We start from the raw sequence: 23,093 nt of genomic DNA on the forward strand, positions 1-23,093 counted from the left end.
ATCTGATCTTTAAAGCCAGCAGGTATTCTCATCCAGTAGCACTATAGGGACATTAGTGGGCAAACTCGGGTTGGGCTGTACATCAAATCTCTAGATATAGACCAATATCCTCAAACTTGCATATCTAAACGTATACTGAGCCATTGAAATATAGTGAGCTAATTCTTAGAAATGCTGAAAATCCACAGCTTCCATTAATTTCAGTTGGACTGCTTGCAAACATGAGTACTCTATAGATCTGATTAAGTTATCCTTTATCCTTTACAGTATTACAGTGTAAGATCATTATAAAATATCATGTCAGAATAAGAGAAGGAAAAGAGACAGATATTCAATTATAGCTCCTCTCAATCTAAACCATGTTGCTGTCTGTATTTAAAAAACAACTAAGTGGTTGCACTTGGGCCATCCTGTTAAAATGAAAGTGAAATAATTACTTCTGGAGAGGGGGATTTTGAGACACTCAAAAATAAATTTAAAGAGCCTGATGCTGCCCTCGGAAACATCCATTTTATGCCTGTGTGGATCCATTCAATCCAGGTGGTATTACACTGGTTAAACAGTGATTAAGGGAGTAGAAAATCAGGCCCTTTAAAGTTCTCCAATTTTTATTAAGGGTATACAGCAGGACTAGAAAGCAAGTCTAAACAATGGAGCTAGAAGTTCCTCAGGAATGTGTCCATTCTGTCTAAACTTCTGACAGAAGCCAGCCAGGTTGGCCAGGTGATCAGTATGTCTGCATGGTTGGCACTTGGTTCTCTGAGATCCCTGGGATCCCCAGCTGGCCTGACTCATGGAATTTTTTTTGAAAATGTCTGGGTCAGCAAGGTGGCTCCGCAGCCAACTCCCTGGGCAAGCTGGTTGGGCAGCTGAGGAGCTAGGCAGACCAGGGAAACAGATTGCTGGCCCCAAATTTTTTTGAAAAAATATGTTTGTTCTTCTGAAATGGAAGTATTTAAGAAAATGTCTGTTCCACAGGAAAAAATGTACTTCTGACATTTGTATCAACTTGGAACTCCCCCCTCCCCAAAAACAACATTTTCCATTTGGATGGAAATTCTGGTTCCCTCAAAGCCCTTTCTCAAATTTTACAAATAGGCTAAGGCACAGATACTAAGTTTCACCACAAAGTCCCCAGTGTCACAAAGTAAGTTACTTAATTTTCTGGAAATAGAAATGATAGGGTTCCCTTGATTAAAGCTGAATTGAAGATAAAACCTTCTGTATATATTCATTTCAGGAGGAAACTTTATTTATCACATCACAGTCCTGGGGCAATGTGTGCAGTGAATCCAATGTGGTTTTGCTGTTTTGTGGTAGAGGGTACAAATGGCATTGAATCATAGAAATGTAGAGCTGGAAGGGACCGAGAGAGCTCACCTAGTAGTGCATTCCACATGCTTAGGCAGGAATAAGTAAACCTAGACAATCTCTGACAGATAGGTCTAAGCTGTTCTTAAAAAAACCTAGTGACTGGGATTCCACAATCTCCCATGGTAACATTTACAGTTAGTGAGTTTTTCCGTATATCTAACCTAAATCTCCCTTCATGCAATCTAAGCCAATTACTACTTGTCCTATCTTCAGTGGACATGAAGAACAATTGATCGCCATTCTCTCTGCAACAACCCTTAACATATTTAAAGACTGTCAGGTCCCCCCCCACTTCAGTTCTCATTTCTCAAGACTCAGCATACCCAATTTTCTTAGCCTTTCCTCATAGGTCAGGTTTTCTAAACCTGTTAACATTTTTGTTGCTTGTCCTCTGGACTCTCTCCAATTTTTCCACATCTTTCCTGGAGCTTGGTGCCCAGAAATGGACACTGTACTCCAGCTGAGGACTCACCAGTACCAAATAGAGTGGAACCTACTTGTCCATGAAAGTCATCTATATACATAATTCCTATTAATACATCACAGAATGAAATTGATTTTTTGCAGCTGCATCGCACTGTTCCTTACATTCAATTTGTGGTCCACTCTACACCCAGATCCTTTTCTGCCATACTACCACCTAATCAATTATTCCCCATTTTGTAGCTGTGCATTTGATTTTTTTCCTCTCCTTTACTGAATTTCAACTTTTTGATTTCAGACCAATTCTCCAATTTATCAATGTCATTCTGAAGTCTTATTCTGTTCTTAAAAGTGCTTACAATCCTTCCCAGCATGGTGTCCTCTGCAGATTTTATAAACATATTCTCCAGTCCTTAACGAAATAATAATAATACAAGATCCAGGACAGACCTCTGTGGGACCCCACTAGATAGGACCTCTCAGTTTTACAGAGAACCATTGATAACGACTCTTTGAGTGTCATTTTTCAACCAATTTTGCACTCACTTTATAGTAAATTTTGTTCTTTACAAACTCCTGTTGGCTACTATTTATCACCTTATTGATTAAGTTGTTCCAGGATATTTCCAAGAATTGAAGTTAGGTCTATCATTCCCCCAGTACTCCTTGTTAAAGATATTATGTTTGCCCTTCTTCATTCCTCTGGGACCTCACCCATCCTGCATGCATTCTTAAAAATCATCACTAATGATTCTGCTGAGATTGCTTCATTTCATTCCATAAGCACCTGAGGGGGAATTCCATCAGTCCCTGCCAAATCTAATACATCTAATTTACCTAAATATTCTTTAACCTGTTCTTTCCCTATTCTGGAATCTTTTTTCCCTTTCCCCCTTGTTCCTCATATTAATTGTGTTAAACATCTAGTCACAATTAACCTTTCAGTGAAGACAAAAGCAAAATATGCATTAAATAGATTTACCTTCTTAATGTTGTCTGTTGTTAGCTCTCCTTGCCGTTAAGTAGCAGGATTACACTTTCTTTTGTCTTTCCCTTCCTTCTAATGCATTTATAGAACTTCTTCTTATTGTCTTATGCCCTTGCTAGGTGAAACTCATTTTGTGCCTTCGCCTTTGTGATTTTGTTCCTGAATGCTTGTGCTATTTTTTTGTATTCATATGCAGTAATTTGTCTGTCCCCTTTTGTGTCTGACTTTTTTAAAAATGTCATTAAAGAACTCCTGAGGGAGCCATGCTGGTTTCTTACTTTTCTTCCTATGTTTCCTGTGTGTCAGGATAGTTTGCATTTATGCCTTCAATAGTATCTCTTTGGAAAAACTGCCAGTTCTCAACTAGTTTTTCCCTTAGGTGGTTTTCTCCCCCATGTCCCTCCCTTGCTCCCTAGGGGACTCTACCAGTTTCCTAAATTTGTTAAAGCCTGATGTTTTTTTAAGTCTATTGTCCTTATTCTGCTGCTCTCCTTCCTTTCCTTAGAATCATAAAATCTCTCACTTCATTATTGCTTTCACCGAAGTTGCTTTCCACCTTAACATTTACAACCAATTCTTTGATAGCCATAGTTGCCCCTTGGTGATTTCCTTCCCATTTTGAAACCAGAAGTTGTCTCCAACACATTCTAAGAACTTACTGAACTTTTTATGTTTCTCTGTATTACTTTTCCAACAGATGTTTGAATAATTAAAGTCCTCCATTACTACCACGTCTTCTGTTTTGGATATTTGTTACTTTTTCTAAAAATACCTCATCCACTTCAACCTCCTGATTTGGTTGTCTTTAGTAGACCTCTACCATGATGTTACTATAGGTTTTTTGTCTCTCCTACCACTTTTATCTTCACCCAGAGACTTTCAGATGGTCTGCCTCACTCCCTTCAGGACCTCAGAACAAATGTATATGTTCATTATGTACAATGCAACACCTCCGTCTTTCCCCTGCCTAGGGTGACCAGATAGCAAGGGTGAAAAATTGGGACAGAAGGTGGGGGGTAATAGGCACCCATATAAGATGGAGCCCCAAATTTTGGGACTGTCCCTTTAAAACTGGGACATCTGGTCACCCTACCCCTGCCTGTCCTTCCTGAGCAAGTTATACCTCTATATTCCAGTCATGAAAATTATCTCACCAAGTCTCTGTGATGCCAATTAAGTCATAATTTTGTTTATGTACTAAGATGTCCAGTGTTTCCTCTTTGTTCCCTGTGTTCCTTGCATTTGCTTATAGACCTCTAACATGTTGACCAGATTCCCCACACTGTTTTCTGTCTTCATGCTTCTATGCCATATTGTAGCTTTCTATTTCTCTCCCCTGCCCCTTCAACTTCTAGCCGTCTGTCGTATCACTTTTTTAAAATCTTTATCCACAGGGTTTTGTTACCTGTCCCCTTTTAAACCAATTTAAGGCCCTCCTCACTAGTTTGAAAAACCACTGAGGATTCTCTTGCCCTTCTTTGTCAAATGGACTCCATCTCTTCGCAGAAGAACGTCTTCATGGAACAGCATCCCCTGGTCAAGGAAGTCAAAGCCCTCCTGTTGACACAATCTGTCCACCCATAGATTCATCTCTAGGAGCATCTGTCCCTGCCTAGGTGCTTACCCTCGACTAGCAGGATGGATGAAAACACCACCTGTGCCCCCAACTCCTTCAGTCTTGCTCCCAAAACCCTGTAGTCACTGCTAAGCTAGTCAGGGAGAATTATCCCACCAAGTCTCTGTGAGTATCATTAGGGCCCACATGAATGAGCACTGTGGGGTCAGAGGGACAGATGAGCCGCAGCAACCTTCCTGTAACATCTCAGTCACCAGGCAGGCAGTACACTTCCCAGTTTGTCAGGTAAGTAGATGGATGCCTCCATCCTCATCCAATGAAAGTCCTTGTCTTCTCTACAGTGAGGTGGCCATGAGCCTCCCAATCTTGGAGGAAGGTGATTCCTCTTCCCCAGCAAGTGACTCCCAGCAACTAAAGACTCCTCCTCTTCTTCTGTTGCCAGTATTGCATGCCTGTTCTTGGCATCAATGGATGGGGAATCTGGATGAAGTGCTGCCTTTTGCCCAAGGTGGCCAGCAACCAGTCTCCTTCCTACAGAGAAGCTGATTCTCCTTCAGCCTCTTGTGCCTCTGTACTCTTCTCTAGTTGGCAAGTATCCTCCATCCAGCACATTTCTATGTGCATCTTGTGGATGATGTCCTCTTGCTCTTGGATCCTATGCAGATGAGCCACCTCCTCCTGCAGCAATCTTCGTTCCCGAGGGAGTCCACCAACAAACACCTCCCATACAAATTGGCTTACCTTGCCTTGCTTTCTTTGGCGGAGACATACAGGCTTCATTCCGAGCAAGCGAAGACCTGATCTTGGGTAGAAGCCTCCAGCATTAGGATGCCTGACTGGCCATTCTCCCCACACGCACACAGCTTCCAGTTTTTGGTGATGCGTTGTTTTCCTCCTTGTGAGTTCTTCCTTGTGGAGAATCAGCAAGCTTTAAAAAAAAATAACAGCAAAAAACCTACTTCTTTGCCTTCTTCTGCTGGTGAACTCAGCTGGCTAACTCCCTTAGGAAAAACACCAAGCAGGAGTGAGTCTCAGAGCTTGGGTCATTTGACTTGAGCTTATAGAGTTTGCACTAGGAGGCTAAAAATAGCAGTGTAGATGTTCCTACTTGGACTGAAGCCCTGGTTCTCAAACCTGGTGTGGTGGGGAGGGTCTCAGAACCTGGGCTGCAGGCCAAGAAGGAATGTCTACACTGCTATTCTTAGCTCAGTGGTGCTAGCCTCATGAGCTCAAGTCAGTCGACCTGGGCACTGAGACCCACTCTTTGGGTCTGTGTGTTTTTTGTTTGTTTGTTTGTTTTTTTGCAGGGTAGTGGGCGAGCTGAATGCACCCTGCACTAGATGGGGAAAGGGTTAACTCCTCCTTTTGGGCTGAGGAAGCCCTACTCCCATGTCTCTACTGGGCATACCCATAGTGCAGTACCAGTAGAAGAGTGAGCAGCTCATTCTGTGCTGACTGCTGGAGAGGAAGGATGTCTGTTGAAGGCTCCAGCCTTGGGGCCATGATAGCCGTTGACCACAGAATCCAGAGGGGCCAAGACCCCAGTGTATGTCCTGGTACCTACAGTCAACCCACAGACTTTGGAGCCACCAGAAACAGCCCAGCAAAGGAACCTGGAAACCCCACAGTTGCTCAGATTATAGATGCAAGAGTCATAGTAGGAAGTTTCACAGTAAGGGGAGACTAGCCATAGTCCCAGGTGTAGTCAGCGTATTGTGGCTGGATCCCTGCTGACTCAGTGGTGAGTGACCTTGCTGCTGCGAGGGCCCTGGGCTGGGGACCTGGTGGAGCTGGAAGGGGCAGGTCTCTGCCCCTGCAGGTGGCCCCACCACCGGCCTCCTAGGTGTCAGCCCAGTGCCCTGCTAGTCAGGGTAATGCCTTATTGACTTAAGTCGTTAGGTCTCACTGCCTTGAAGTAAAAGACAGCTTGAGGGATGGGGTGAACTAACCTCTCACTGGGCAGGAATCCCCCCACCCTGTCACGGATAGACATATCTTTATTATCCCAGCTGCCTTTGTTTGACTGACTGCAGTGAGCCTGCATGCTTTTAAAAGCTTGGGCCCCACACATACCCTAGAGTTACAACTGGAATGGGTGACTCACCCCTCTCATTTAGACACCTCTAATGGTTGGTCTTTTGTGACAGCGTCCAGACATCCCAAAGGGAGAACAAGTCTGAACCCCAAAGACTAAGCCATTGAATCAGCGGCTTGTAACAATGTTTTGAGTACAAAAATGTCAAGTGAGCTCTTCTATGAAAGCTTGTAATGTTCTGACCTGATGGTGATTAAGAGATACATATATAGATAATGGTTATGTACAAAGAATAGTACGCTAATGACCAATAGTACTACAATTTCAGATCCACCTCATACCAGGGACGGGCTCCTCGCAAGCCAGTCATTTACACAAAACTAACAACGTACCCATGCTTTGTCCAGTAAGGAAAAGACAGTGGTGGACTATTAGAGTTAGTGGGGAAAACATTGAGACAACTTGAAACTGAAATGAGAACCTCAATCTTGCAAAACTAAGAGGAAGGAATTTTCCCTTCCGTAATTCATCAGAGTCTGAGAAAATGTGTGTGCTGTGGTGGGGGAGGGGAAGGGGGAATCCCTGCAAACAGTTAAGAGAAGGGATTTGAAGGGAAGAACATCCAGAATCTGTGGGCCGACATCTGGGTGGGGTGCTGTCTGTGAAATGCTGGATCTTCTCTATTAGAGAGAAAAGGTGGGTGAGGTCATATCTTTTATTGGACCAACTTCTTTTGGTAAGACAGAGTAGCTTTTGAGACACACAGAACTCTTCTATGACAGAGGGAACACTGTGAAACTCTTCACAGAGAAAAGGTAACGTGTATTAGAAAAGAGAATTTGGCTAATATAGATATGTGAAGCCTGAAGTTGCATTTTTATATTTATCTGTGTAACTTGTATTGTTTGCTTTTCTTCACTGTTTCATCTTTGAATCTATGATTTTTCTATTAAATAAACTTTTGTTTATTTTTACCCCAAACAGGTCTCCTTTGAAACTGTGTGGAGTATGTCTCAAAGTGGACTAATAACTGGGGGCAAGTGTCATCCTTTCAGGGATGGTGAACCAGATGGGAAAATCTGAGTGTCTGGTAGTTAAGAACTCAGAGTACACAGATGTGGTGAGACTTGGGACTGGAAGGGCTGTTGAGGTCACCCTGCAATGAATAATTAGAGTGGTGGAAGCCTGGTGAGACCTTTATGCTTGTAATGTGGCAACATGTGTCGGGGCTGTACGTCATAGCATTGTAGCATTAATGCACCAAGGTTGCAGGGCAGACAGAGAAAGAACCCCTTACTGATCTGAGTGATACCCAAAATGTCACATGTATTAAAAAAACAAACTACACTCCTCTCACTTCAAAGAGCCCAGTTTGAATTCATGTGTTAAGCCTGGGAAAATATTCATGAATTCTTATCTTTCTTGTGCCCTACATAGTTCAGTTCTGTATGGTCTTCCATGGCTTGCCCCCTATTTAGGACTGGCTTACACTAGAAAATTAGGCTTAACTACACCCCTTGGGGTGTGGATTTTTCACATACTCTGAGTGATGTAGTTAGGCTGACCCGTGTAGACAGTGCTTCTTCCAAACCAAGAATTCTTCCATCAACCTAGCTGCTACCTCTTGGGGAGGTGGATTACCTACACCGAGGGGAGAACCTCTTCCCTTGGCCTAGGTACTGTCTACACTGAAGTGCTGCAGCAGTGCCACTGTAGTGTTTTAAGAGTAGACAAGACTTTAGTCACTTATACCTGTGCAAAGTGAGTGTAAGTTTGTTGTAAAATACAATCACCAGCATGAATGCAGAACTCTGATAGCAATTTGCACCCACTTTCCACAGGTATAATGGGAGTCATGAAGACAGGATGTTCCTCACTGATAGACAGGGAAAGCTAGGTTTACAAAGGGACGTAGGCCTTGCAGTGCTCAGTGTTGCAGCATCTAACTTTTAGTTGCCTCATCACCCAGTGGATTCCACAATCCTTGAGTTTTGCATCTGTGAGCATAGGGTGAGAGAAGTCCCTAAGAATAGGGTCTACAAATCCACTATGCTGAGTGGTGGGCTGTGTAAGCTAGTCAATAGCAAATGCCCATGAAAGGGATGGGTCCACTGAGCCGTACTCCTCTCGGGTAGCTAGGTGCCTAAATCTGGGCTGGAAGGAGGTGCCTATCTCCACTTGGGATTCACAGCCAGGAACCTTCTCCTGGAGATAGGCGCCTAAGATATTTCTTACAAAAAGGGTGGTGCAGCAAAGGAGACAGCCCCCCTTATATTCTTTAGCACAGTAGTGCGGGTACACACTGCAGTCATGAGAGACCCCAGTTCAGCTTCCCCCTCTGCATGATGTGGGGAAGGGACTTGAACATGGATCTCCCACCTCTTCAGAAAGTGCCCTGACCACTGGGGTCTGAGGTGTCCTGATGTAAGTATCGTTCAATCTCTCTTGTTGAACCTGTTCTACTGTGTAAAATACTTAAAAAATTAAATATACAATGGAACTGAGAGAGAGTGTCTCTAGAGTCCAGTGGTGGGGGCACTTATCTGAGATGTTGTAAACCTATGTTCAAATCCCTTCTCTACCTCAGGCACAGGGGGAAATGAACCAGGCTCTCTCACATCCTCACTGAATGACCTAACCACTGGGTTAAAGGTAATAAGGGAGATTGCCACTGCTACTGCCTCCTTCTTCTCAATCATTTTGTGTAGCATTAGACATATCTCTGAAAACACCTACCAGTCTGGGCCCTACAGGCAAGATAGATGGGGCAGTGGCTCGTTTGTGAACCCCACTGGGGCTTAGGCATGAGACAGGTGCTGAGTGAGGTCAGGCTTGAGACATCAATCTGCATGCTCAGCTACTGAAATGTAAATAATTTGGGGATTTTAACAGTGGAAATGTAGCCACTGAGGGATTTAGACACCACCAGCATTAGTCAGCAGCTGAGTACAGATTTTGTGAATGACCCTGGCACCTACATTTTGGACTTAGGTGCCTCACTGCCAATTTAGGCATCTAACGCCCTCTGTGAATCTGGCCTTTATAGCACTGACAGCTTAATTGAAACAGCAAATAATTTCTGTTCTTCTGCTGTGAACTTCAAGAAAAAATGGGGATGTCATGTTAACGGCAGCTACCTATAGCCCATGTTGAACAGGTATATGCTATAGGTCCAAGATTTGAATACCTTATATGTTGTGTGTATGTGCTATATGCTATCCGCATTTATATGAAAGACTATTCACTCATCACTATGGCACATGATTTCTATTCTTCTTAATCCTCATTATTCCTATTAATTGCTTTACTTAGATTGTACATTCTTCGGGCAGGAACCAACTTTTTGTTCCATTTCTGTACAGTACTTAGCACAACAGGGTCCTGGTCCATAAATGTGGTTCCAAGACCCTACCGCAGTACTAATAAGAATAATAATCCGTGAGGTATTGTTTGAGACCACATTAATGTATTGTAGTCTGAAAATCCATATGGAAAATAATATGCTAGTTCAGAAACAGAATTACCACAGTGAAGCTATGCATAGTAACCTTTTGCAATACAAAGACCTTCAGTGAAGCACAGATACATTGCTCATGTAGTATGATACTCTGCAATCAGCGACACTGATTTATGAGCTGTACGCATAACTGGTTCTTCTTTGCCTTCTTCATTTATATGCCATTGCTGCCAAAGACAATTCAGAAATCATTGATGGAACAGTATAAATGTATGTCTTCATTAAACAAGATTCTGATAATTAATAGTACACTATTTGTGACCTGCAGCCTTTTGCTATTACTTAGTCGTGATTTGCTTAGAAATATAAGCAAGACTTAGTTAAAGATTCTAGGCAGACAGAGATTACAAAATTAAATGCATCACTTTTCCAGTGAGTACATTAATATAGCCCACCATGAAGCCCAGAGTTATTTTTGGAAGTCTATAGCTTGCCAAGTGTAATAATCTAGAAATGAGTTTTGCCTGACCCCCCAGGCAGGTGTGCATTGGAGGAGGACAGGAAGGCTTCCTTCCCATTTTTGGAGGCATTAGGTGCTGCCCCTGTACTCAGAAGATCTCAAGTACTGCTCTGTCTGTTCTTATAGGTGCCTCAAAAGGGGTGGAGAGGGTCAGGAGGGATCATGGCCTTTCTGCACCATTCCTAGAACTTATATACAAGGAGAACTGTAGTCGTGGGCACTAGCGCTGTGAATATTTGATGATTTTTTTTTCGGCTTGGAAGCAAACCAAAAAAATCAGGGAAAATATTCAGTTCTTAAATACTCACAATTTGTAAGCAAATTGGAAAAGTCCACTTCAGGATGGAGGGCTGTTGGTGTGACCCATTAGCCCAGTGATTAGGCCACTTGGCTGCAATGTGAGAGACTGAGGTTTGAATCCCCACTCTGGAGCATGGACTTGATCTCAGGTCTCCTAAACTCCTATGTCAGTGCCCTGACTGCCAAGCTATAAGCTATGTTGAGGTGGATTGCTCTCAATTTCTCTTGTAGAGACTTTCCCCTGTATATAATACTTTAATATTCATTACATTAGCCCACTAGAAAATGACTTTATAGCCTGGTGATTAAGGCATTTACATGGGAAGTAGGAGATGTGGATTCATATCATCTCTCTCAATAAGGTAGAAGATTTACCTAAAAAACTTTGCCTTGCTCTAATGGGCACCTTCTCCTTGCAGAGCCTTCTTGGGGAAGTTTGTCTCTGTAGCACCCCTTGCTCTGGGTGGGTTGATCTGATCTGGCAGGCATGATCTAATCTTGGACCATAGAGTACAAAGTTCAAACCTTTTCTGCCACCCCATTTCCATTCTGGTTTTCTAATTAAAAGGACAGCATGTTATAAAAGCTTAGAAAGTGTCTGTCTCTGAAAGAAATACTCTACATAATGAATGAATATTAAACCCAACCAGCCCCAATGGCCAGAAAAACAAGATGTTCCAACCAAGATTGGACCAAAGAAGAGAAATAGTCTAAAAAAGGAAGAGTTTGTGAAAAATATGAGCCAAAATGGTGAAAAATATAGAGAACCAACTAGAAAAGGCCTTTCAGTCATTGACAGAGGGGCTCAGAAGAACAGCTTTGGCAATGTGGATAAGATGCCAGCTCCCAGTTCAAGCAGTTCAATAGGCAGGGTTTTTGAACTAACAAGGCCCACCTGTGGAATACCTAAGACAGATAAAAAGGAGGAGAAGAGAATTTGGGATGACATATTCAGTGAGATCCTGCAAGCCAGTGCTGCATCCGACAGTGAGCAGCGGGCCTGGAAGGTGAACCTTGCAGACGGCCTAGAGAAGGAAAGAACAAACAGGAGAAAGTCTCACCAGCCAAAGGAGATGGTGCTGCACCAGGACATAATGTAGCTTCTCTGGGGCTCTTGTTTCTATGAGCTGTGATGTAGCGAGACATGTTGCTATTTGTACATGTTCCCCAAAGTTTGTGCACAGAGCTGCCCCCTGGCCGGAAATAACAGGCCTCAATAACTAGAGAGTTCAGAGTTGGCTTCAAGGAAATAGCCCCTCCAGCAATTTTTTGCAGTGTAGATTTCTATATGAAGAGAATAATACAGACTTATCATTAAGCTCTTGGGCACCTGTTTCAGGAGAGTTTACCTGAATGGATAACTGGGTGGGGAAATAAGACACTCTCTTTAACTCACAAGCATTTTCTTAGTCTCATCTGGATTGAGGTTTAGACAACCATACTTCATCTAAAGAAAAATGTCTGCTAACCAGACAGGCATGTAGAAAGAGTTCTGCTATGGACAGACATCAAAGATGGCACAGAGTAGACTATCTCAATTTACAAATGATAATTCAGTCTATATCCCCTTTTAATACATTTTGATGGACTCGTGCATTTTGGAACCTTGCAATGATCCTCAGAAAAGAGACTTATGTGATGATGAGCAAGTTCCCATCCCTTACAGGAATGAACATGTGCACAGGGAAAAAGCAGTTTGAGATGCTCAGTAATATTTGTTAAATTCAGAAGAGAACCATGTGGCATAATTTATTCACAAAGTAAATAGAACAGACAATACAACAAGCTTGTATTAATTGCTTACGTCTTAAAATTAATGCAAGGCTATTATACAAGCTTTAGTCTTGCTGATGGAAACCCTTTATGTACTAAAGCAAGTGAAACTTAAATAAAGATAATTATCCCTATGAGAGATTTGGGCTGTGAACCTTGCTCAAGTTTTAGATCATGCTGTAAATAGCAAGCAAGTTGTTAGAGAAATGGGGGTGAGAGGAGAGGGGGGAAGAAACTACGAGTCGGGGAACAAAGATAACCTTGCATTTTTAAATAGATATGCCAGCCTTTTAAACCAGCGAGGGATCTTAAAAGACCTAGTGAATAGAAGAAAAAAACATAGAAAAGCCAAACATAGGATAACAATGTGAAGGTAAAGAAGGTAACTGGGTATTACTGTTGTCTGGGCCGCTAAAGTGAGACCTAAAATACAAGATTTTTGGTCTACAATTTTCCATGTCTTATATAAAGGCATTAGACATAACACAAGGGAAAATGATGCAGTAGTATAGGTCACTGTTAGAATAATGGAGAGTTGGAATATAAATCAGGGTGTCAGCTAAAGCACACACAAGTAGAATTACCATGAAACTATAGATTGATTGTATGTTTCATATCGTAATTTAAAAGAATAACTATGTAGCTGCTGTGCTTGGATAGCTGTATCACTTTAAAAATACTTTTTTTTTCCAGTTTAAGTGACACACGGTTGTTACACTAAGGCTAAAAAATGATTGAAAATTTCCAAGAAAAAAAAATTCTTATAAAAATGTTAAGACTAATTTGACTCAATTTAGAAAGTATGTCAATCGAGCATGGGAGGTGGATGAATCCCCGCACTGCTTTGGAGATGCTAGCCTGCCGGCCCCGCCCCTTCCACCCAAGGCCCTGCCCCCAGCATGCTGGAGCCCCAACCCCCTCCAAAAGGAAAATTCCTGAGGCGCCCCCCCCCCCCAAACAGAGGAGCCCTGGCCCACCCACAGCAGCCACATTGGGCCGAGCCCCCATCGCTGGCCCCCTGACCCACTGCTCCCCCTGCCCCCCCCCCAACACCAGACCGAGCTGCCCCCGCCCCAAGTGCTGGCCTGGCCCCAGTGTGGGGCCGAGCTGCCAGACCCCCTGCCCCTGATGCCCCGCCTGCCAGAGTCAAGTCAGGCCAAGCCACCTGCAGCCTCCCTGAGTGCCAGCTCCTCCCGGCCTTGAAGTCCCCACTCCCCCACCAAGCTGCTGGCCCCAGCAGTGCCTGGCCAAGCCTCCTCAGTCCGCCTGCCACTGGCTTTCCACATCACTCCTCACTCCCTTGTCCCGAGGGTGGGGATGGAGGTGGTGTTGAAGAGGTGGTGGGGGGCTTGGGGAAGGGGGGGGCACCGTGGTACAGTTGTCCAGCGGCAAAGCCTTCCCGGGCCTATTATACCCACCACCCATGCAATCAAGCATGCTGCAGGCATATAATAGTTATCATAAATGCAAAGTAATGCATTCATAAGAAAAAATATTAGGTCATTTGCACAGGAATATCATAATCTTTAAGAATGTAAACAGCAGAATGTGTTTCAAATAAAGGTCTCCATAATTTGTTAAACCTTATTCTTGTTCTACCATGTGTGTGGATTTCTTTCTACTTCTCATTTACAGATATTAAGAGTTCATAAATCTAGAACAAAGGATAGGCAACAAAAATGGATTCACATATAGAAGCATAAAAGCTAAAAGCACATAAAAGAATGTAAAATATCACCACAAAAAAGAGAAACTGAAATATAAGGATATTGTAAATGTAGGGGCTGTTGTACTTGCTATGATTATTACAAAAAGCACTAGAAAATAATGATGATGATAAAGTTTCCTTATTTTTTATTATTCTGTACAAAACATCTTGTTTTGTAAGTACTAAATCTCACGACTAAAAATGTAACAATACATATAAAACATAACATTTTAAAATATGGAGTTTTGAGCTACACAGTGCTGCGAAAGCATTTGAAACTCACATCTTTTCACCAGAAAGTGAAGGGACAGGTTCTCAGCTGGTAGAAATGGATGTAGCTCCACTGAAATCAATACACTGATTTACACTAGCTGAGAACTGATCTTTTAAAGTCAGTGTTTCTTTAACTGAGTACAACCTGTAGAACCACTAGATCATGTTTAGTAATTTATTTGAATATGAGTCAAAATGGGCCCTGAAAAATGGAGTTCTTAATGAGCGAGACCAATTGACCTTTAACTATACACCAGTCAAGACCCCAGTGTCAGATTCGGGGGGGGGGGGGAGGGAAAAGAACATATTTTATTGCTTACTTGGAAATATGTGCAACAGTATACATATATATTAATGATGCTACAATGTATCAGAGTATTACAGTAGCTCTGCCTCTGAAATAGTAAATAAACTAATCCTAAAATGCTGAAAATCTCCAAAACAACCCTCAATAAATTAATCTTAATTTATTTTACAAAAGGTTATTTTATGGGGCAGATTAGGGCTTTGGGAGCCAGGGACATTGACAGAAGAAAGCTAAAAGGTTATATCCAGAAAAAGATTTAGGTACCAAACTGCCATTTTGTGCCTAAACCCAAAATTTAGATCCTCAAAACCCCTGTTCAGCTACTGTTTAATGCTGTAAGTGCTTAAATTCCTTAGCCATCTACATTTCTTCTGATAAATCCCCGTAGGTGCCTACATTTCTGGCAGTGGGCATGTGCCTCAGTCCTGATGCCTGGCATCTAGCTCATGCCCAAGCCCTGGCAGGATACTTAAACTAGGTGTTCCCCTGCTAATCTTGGTTGCAGTGCCTGATCTGGTAGGCATTCTCAGAACATGAAGAACTAGTTAGGGCTCCAAACAAACACAGAACTGGGGGGAGGTACCAATGTATTAGGAATTCTACTTAATAACTCAGAAGGATTAGATTTTTATTGGTAAACATCAATTTCACCGTACACACAAACCAACGAAAAAATATTTCCACTCAAAATTTACAGATAGGAAAAGTAAGAAAAATGCTGCTTGAGAACTTTTGAGTTTGATTTAAGGATATTTACTTTTGAAATTTTGACATGCAATGTTGACCATTTGTGTTTTAATGGGAACAAAATGTTAACTTTTTTGATCTGAATGTCTACTGTCATTTTATAATATTGTCTGATATCCCCATTGTCTTATCCCCACCCCTGCCAATTTCCCATATGTATGACAATTTAAATCAATAAAAACAACTAAAATTAAAAATAAACATCAACATTATCCATCAAAATTATACATAATTTTAAAAAATTCTGCAAACCTACCAACAGCCCAATGATTACAGCACTCACCCAGGATGTGGGAGACCTAGGTTCAGAGCTCCATATAACCTTATATTGAGTAGGGACTTGATCCCAGGTTTCACATCTCCCAGTTGAGTCACCTAATCACTGGAATATTGAATATTCTGGGGTGGATCAATCTCTCTTGTTTAAGCTGATTCACTTTGTATGATATAATCGTTGGAGCAGGGCCTGGAATCTAGGTGTCCAGATTGGTGCACTGGGTTACAGAGTCATTCTCACTCTCTCTGGCCCAATTGATATTTTGTTTTGTTTTAAGAAAGGGCTCCCCTGTGTTAGGTATTGAACTCCGGGAAAGGGTTCAGGTTTGTGCATCCCAAGCAGAGCGATGTGTCTCCTATTAGGTGCCTAACTCCCTTTGCAGGAGCAAGGTTTAGTCCACATCCCTTTTCTCGAAATTTTCTATTGGCTATCTTAGTCAACTCTCTGCTCAGCATGCAGGTTTTTATTAATCCCATTCTTAGGTACCTAACTCTCCCCGTGTATTGTACAGGGAGTTTGGGCACCGAACTTGGCGATTCCATTTGGAAGCAAGATGCCAAAAATTAGGTATTGCAATGCTAGTTTTAAGAACATGTCTACACTACAGATGCTACAGAAACTGCAGTGCTGCAGCTACGCCATTGTAGCACTCTAGTGCAGACATTTCTTGTGTTGAAGAAAGGGTTTTTTCACCAGTATAGGTAATCTTCCCCCATCCCCCAACCAATGGTAGCTATGTCAACAAAAGAATTCCTCCATTGACCTAGCCACATCTACACCTGGGGTTAGGTTGGATTAAATATGGCGCTCAGGGTGTGCATTTTTCACACCCCGAGTGATGATGTTAGGTCAATCTAAATTTTAAATGTAGACCAAACCTAAGTTTTCTTTGTGGATCTAGTCCAAATCATTTTCAAAAGATATAGAAGCCTTTTTACAGTCTTTAAAATAAGTTTTTGATTCACATAGTTATGCAATCAAACGTAGTAATTAACTGAGCATGTAACATCTGTGGATATAGAAATCTTAGTTCTGCATCCCCCTTAATATGTTTTCCAGGGTTCTTTAGGGATAATTCTCTGAGCTATACTCCAATAGTGTATTGGAGATAAATGGGAATAATGAGCCAGATCACTGTAGCATCTGAGTCATGGAGGAACGAGTGTGACTTAGACGTCTTTGCCATTTCCAATGATCTAAGGAGCAGTCAGGGAGACAGTTTTTCCCCCCGGGTACCTTAGAGAAATCTCAGGGTTGCTCTAAACCAGTGGTTCCCAAACTTGTTCAGCCACTTGTGCAGGAAAAGCCCCTGGCGGGCCGGGCCGGTTTGTTTACCTGCCACATCCGCAGGTTTGGCCGATCGCGGCTCCCAGTGGCCGCGGTTCGCTGCTCCAGGCTAATGGGAGCTGCTGGAAGCGGCGGCCAGTACGTTTCTTGGCCCGCGCCGCTTTGTCACATTAGATAAATTGATAAAATCACACCTTCCCCTCCTATCTCTCTCTCCACACACATCTAATCCTTCTGCTTTCTCTAGATAGCCCCACTTCATTCAGATCCTAAGTCAGAAGACGAAAGATGAGAAGGGTCCCACAACCTTGTAACGAACCAATCAGCTGTCTCCTCTGTGGACTTATTCTGATCAACATATCTTTGAGATTTTGTAGTTATGTCTTACTATCTTTATTCCCAAATTGCTGCGTAATCTATAATACTGTTTTAAGTCATGGAAGACAACTATCTCCCTTCATAAGTTTCTAGCTTTATCATTTTGAATTCTTCCTTTAAGATGTTCAAAAAATATATATTTTTATTTAATTCTTAGTTTCTTTTTTCTGCACATCCAGCTCAAAATTTATGTGGCAAGGATATAAGAAATATTTAAAACAGAAGAAGATCATGAACTTTTAGACATGAGTCTTAGTGGTCACACCTGGTATCAGTTATTAGGACAGGTAAGCATGTAATTTTGAAAAATTAATGTGTCTTTAATTTTCTCAGATAAATGGAAATATATAGTTTTAAAATAAAAGAATCTATTTGAGATCACATACACTTACAGACCAATGCAAAACAAGAGGGCATAGAAACAAACTGGAGTGAAACAGAAGTGAGCCTTCCTTCTTTTATTTTGAATCTTTCTGGGCATTTCTTTCACAGATTCTCTTCATCATATTAGATATCAAAATCAGCAACTTGTTGAATTAAAGCTTGTAATATTAATAGCTGTCTTAATGCTCAGCGCTGTTTTCAACATTGCAGGAAACTACAGGGGACTTCATGGCTCATTTGCGTTCCCTTTGCTGGAAACATAATGAGAGTTTTCCAATGGAAAGAATAAAGAAAAAATATATAATGAAATCCAATCATTTTATCTCTCTCACTTTTATTTTAAATTAGGGAAATGTGTGTCTGAATTTGCAACAATAGTCCCCAAGATACAGTAAATTAATAATGTTAATTTTGTATTAATACTTTTTAAGGAGAAAAAATGTTTGGAACAGAGTTTAATAGCTAAATACATAAAATAGGCATGTGTTCAATGGACCTAATATAATAGCATGAGCTACAATGTACAATATATAAAAGAATTTAATGGGACATTTTTCATTAACAAGTTAGGAAATTAAATTCCCCTTCTCTACAAATGTTGAAACACCTGCCCCATTTCTATTTCAGGTCACTATCATCTTCTTATAATGTAGGAACCATTACATCAGGCTTTCAGTGCATGCAGAATGTTCCCTAGCACAATGAGAAATATAACCAGCTGATCCAAACCTAGCAATCGATTTATGTATCCTGTCCCACCTTTCTCTTCAACATGTCAGAGCTTTCAGTCATGTCTTCTGGAGTCCTCATACGCTCTGCTGGACAAATAACTTTGGCCCTGATCATCTCCTCCAATGGAAAGAACAGTGCCCGGAAGGTGCATGGAAAAGAAAATACAGCCCCTTTGGATGGAGGGCAGAAGAGAGATGTGAATCTCCTTCAGCTGTACTACCAACCTATTATCTCCTCTATTCCCTTATCTAGTGTGGAACTCGGAGTGGGAAGAGAGGCCACTGCAGGATGAAGAAGGGGCCAAGTTCCCCTTTGATGCAGTGTGAAGGAGATTAATTAATGGATATAGGGGGCACAGACAGTTGCCCAATCTTTAGATTGTGTATTAATTGTATTGATTACTTAAGAATCCCCAGATATCACTTTGCCAGGTTCTTGTCCCAAAATCAGGCCCAGTATTATTCAAATTATTATGTAGTTGACAACCCCAATGTGCACAGTTGCAACACTCATACTATAGGAACTCTTTTATATTTACAAATATAGTTTATTAATACTGACACAAACACCCCAACTCAGTAAGGTAGATAGAGATACTACGGAATGTACATCTGCACATCCATATACTCACATTATCCCTTGTAGAAGAACCTGAAATGTTAGCCAGCATCATCTTCTTCATCATCATCACCTTCCCCATCATCACCAGTGGCCATTATTCTGGCACCTCCCAAGGACTACATATCTCTCTCTCTTAGCACCCCTAGGCTGGGATGCTGCTTTTATAATAGGTTATGCTGATGCCGCTATGTCTGATGCATATTCAGTAGGGATTTTTCCCCTTTTTCGTTTTTGAATTTCCTCACCTTACTAATATTGGAGTGTCTTTTTTCTATAGGTTAGTATATCAGTGATCTCAACTTATTATCATATACGTCCATTCATTACCATGACCCTTTTGTGGTTAGGTATCACATTTGTTATTTCTGTCCTAACTGGTTCTTTCCAAGTTGTGGTGTACCCGTTAAGTTCAAAAGGGTATGAACTTAGGAAAGCCCCTATGCCAACCTGCTTTAACACATCCTCTATGTTAAAGGTCACAGACATATATGGACCTTATGCTTTAGCTCATCACCATCCATCTAGGTGAAAGGTCCCAAATATATGTATTCTAACTTTGCTTTAGCTCAACGTACAGGAGGTGACCTGCCGGTCCCTTGCATTACAGTCAATATATACTCTAATATAACCTATAAACCAATCAAATCCATAAGAAAATAAGAAACTTATAACAAAAGATATATAGGCAAGCAAGCAGGCTAGCCTTAGATGTATCTCATGTTATGTATGTCAGTTCATTGCCAGAACACTTCTGTGGTTGAATTATAAACCTGTGGTCAGAACTTCTCCTTAAACTCTATTTTCAGCTCCCCAAATATTTGGGGTTATCCGTTGGGCTGTTTATCTGTGCAAAGTTCCTAGTCCGCAAGCCTTATGCTAACTTGCTGAAGCTAATGTCTTACAGGATACAGGTCTGTATGTTTCTTGCATTATTGCTGAATATAATGCAAAGCAGTAAATATAATAAAGGCAAGCTAGCCTACAGGCTACAGTAGCAGTGAATATAACAAAAGCAAACTAGCCCATCATCATTTTTACTGGCCTCCCACTTGATTTTTGTTGAGTGAGGTATAGACAGGAGATATTGGACATTCAAATCTCATAGAATTCTATACTATCTACCTTTACAGATGATCTGGTGGTAGTTGTACTGTCATCTATTGTATTTCTGGAACTGAAAAAGAAAGTAATCATAATGTATGTTTATTGATATAGCAAGAACAAAGCATTAGAGAAAAAGAGGATTTTAAAATACCAGGCAGTCTACATACCTGTCTGTCCTGCCTAAAGCCCAACCATCCTTTGACAGCAGCCTTCAGGAGGTTATCTTCTTCAAACACTCCTGGCAGGTTTTTGTGCCTCAGTTTGGTTCCCCCTCCTCCCAAAATGACTCTCCTGAGGGAAAGTACCTCTCTATACTCTGCCACAGTTCTTTGTTCTTCTGTGTTTGCAGGATCTGACTATTCTCATCAAACTAGTCATGTAGCCTCAGTAGGAGACTGAGCCAAAGTTCTCAGAACCAATCCTTAATTACATTGAAGTGATTATCTGAGGCATTTCCTCCTTTCTGCCAGTATTCTAGACCATTCCCTACTGAGAAAACCACTTAGTCATACAGAAAACATCTCAATAACAAGGCCAACATGTAGTATCAATAATTTATTATATGGCAGCTCCGAATCTGTCACAAATACATGTGTAGACTCACTCCACAATGCAGACTGAGTCAAATGCTCTCTTCTGTTGTGCAATACAGAGAAAAGAAAGATGTGCAAAAATAAAAGGAGGAGGGGCCCAAAAACATCAGAAGGAGGGAAGAGCAGAAGTTATCTCTCGTCCCCAAACCTTGCAGAAGTCTCTGAATGTGTGCAATGTGAAATTGGGGCTCCTTGGTTTTAGGAGAGTCATGTCAAGCTGGCTGAAAGGAATGACCCTTTGGAACCATTTATTTCTATATAGTATGCTCCAAAAGTAGAAATCTGAGTAGAAACATAGAAAAGTTAATGCTGCTCCTAGAAGCAACATTAGCTCCCCTGCCAGTGCACGTTCACAGTGGGAGCACAGATCTTGAATGAGGAGGCAGCAGTGGGCTCCTCTGCATGGCTGCATACTCTCCACCTCCCCCGGTGGGATAATCTGGCCAGTTCTTGAATGCCTTTTCCCTTCCTGTGGCTTTTCTACAGCAGGAGAGTATTTGGCCCTAAGAAGTACGACAGCCAAGTACAACAGAGTACAGCAGCTTGAAGCAATTTCCCATGAAATCTAATGGCATTGTAGTAGAAGTGCCAAGGGCTGTTATGCACAGGCTTTCTAGTCAAGGAAAGTACCCATCTGCCGAAACCATGCAACAAAGCAGAGAGAGAAAGGAATAGCCACGAAAGGATTCAGGGCTTCAGGACAAGAAAAACAAGTGATCAACTGTAGTGCTTAAAAATGAAACTGGAGTCATGAACTGAATTGTTTGGATTTTCATGGTTACAGTGTATGAAAGCAGTGAGCAACAGAGCCTTGGGCAGACAGATCCCTCTCTGTCTTCTTGAGGATAATGCTGGCTCCCTATGGAGAAAATCAGAGTTCCAAAGTGTGCAAGTGCAGAATCCTTATAACTTATAGGTATTTAATTGCACATGGCAGTTCTATAGTAAATTCTCCTACAAGGTGGTAAACTGGAAAAAGGAGTGAAAGGAAAATGTATCCAAAGACAGACATCGTCTCTCCAGAGCAGTGCTGAGTAGAAGTAGCCATTTAAAAACAAATATCTCTTAAAAAAAAAATCTGTATACGTCTGTTCTAGATGTTGTCCATGTATTGTATTTGCAGTGCTTGCATGCAATCTAGGAGTTCAGTGGATAAACCTGAGTGTTACTAACACATCTCAGTTGGATATCTCCTATTTCCGGCTGTGCTTTTCTTACTGTATTCAAACCCAAACTATTATATGGTTGATATGTGATGTGAAAGTGTCACATAAACCCAGGTACAGGGCTGCAGAAGTTAGAGAGATGAGAATTTAGAATAAAAATGAAGAAAGAAAATAAAAGAAAACAGCTTTTATTTTTTAAAGTCCTTTTATAGATGAAAATATTTAGATAATGTGTCTGAGGCCTAATGCTTAATCCCTAAAAGTGGGAGATTGAAATCAAGGGGACTGCTCATGTGCTTAAAGCACAGTCATAACTATTGGCTGCATGTGAGAATAAGGCTATGTCAACACTGCACTGCTGTTTGGACTATGGGGATGTGAATTGCAGAGTGCACCAAAATGTTATACTCTAACTGTAATGGGGGACACTGCTTGTATGAACTATAAGGTATCTGGTTCATGGTAATATAATCCTGTCTGAAGTGGACTATGTTAACACAAATGAGATACCTTTTAGTTCAAGCCAACAACGTCTTCGTAGGGCAGCTGGAGTACAACATTTTGGTGCACTTCACAATTGACACACCTGCAATGCAATGCAGTGTAGACAAACCCTAAATTCTGCTCATTGCTCAGCTGAATTTGTAGAAAAGTTTGCGTAGTATATTTTCTACCTGCATGATTTTCCTGACCATTTCCTTTCTTTGTTTATTTCAGTTTTATAAAGTGCATTACCATTACTAGCAGTAAGAGCTTTTAAAGCTGATAAAGGGCTGGTCTACAGTGGGAATTTATGTCAGCATAGCTAGATCTCTGGGGTGTGTGAAAAATTCACACCCCTGAGAGACATCGTTATGCCAACCTAACCCCTAGTGTAGATAGTGCTAGGTCGATGGAAGAAGTCTTCTGTCGACCCTGCTACCGTCTCTTTGGGAGGTGGATTACCTGTGCACGTGGGAGAGCAGTTCTTGTTAGCACAGGTAGTGTCTACGCTGCAGAAGAGACATTGCTGTTTAAGTGTAGACAGACCCATAGAATCACAGAAGCTTTTCAAGGTTTGCCACTCCACA

Source organism: Chelonia mydas, chromosome 1 (genome assembly GCF_015237465.2).
Source record: "Chelonia mydas isolate rCheMyd1 chromosome 1, rCheMyd1.pri.v2, whole genome shotgun sequence".
Classification (NCBI taxonomy): Eukaryota; Metazoa; Chordata; order Testudines; family Cheloniidae; genus Chelonia; species Chelonia mydas.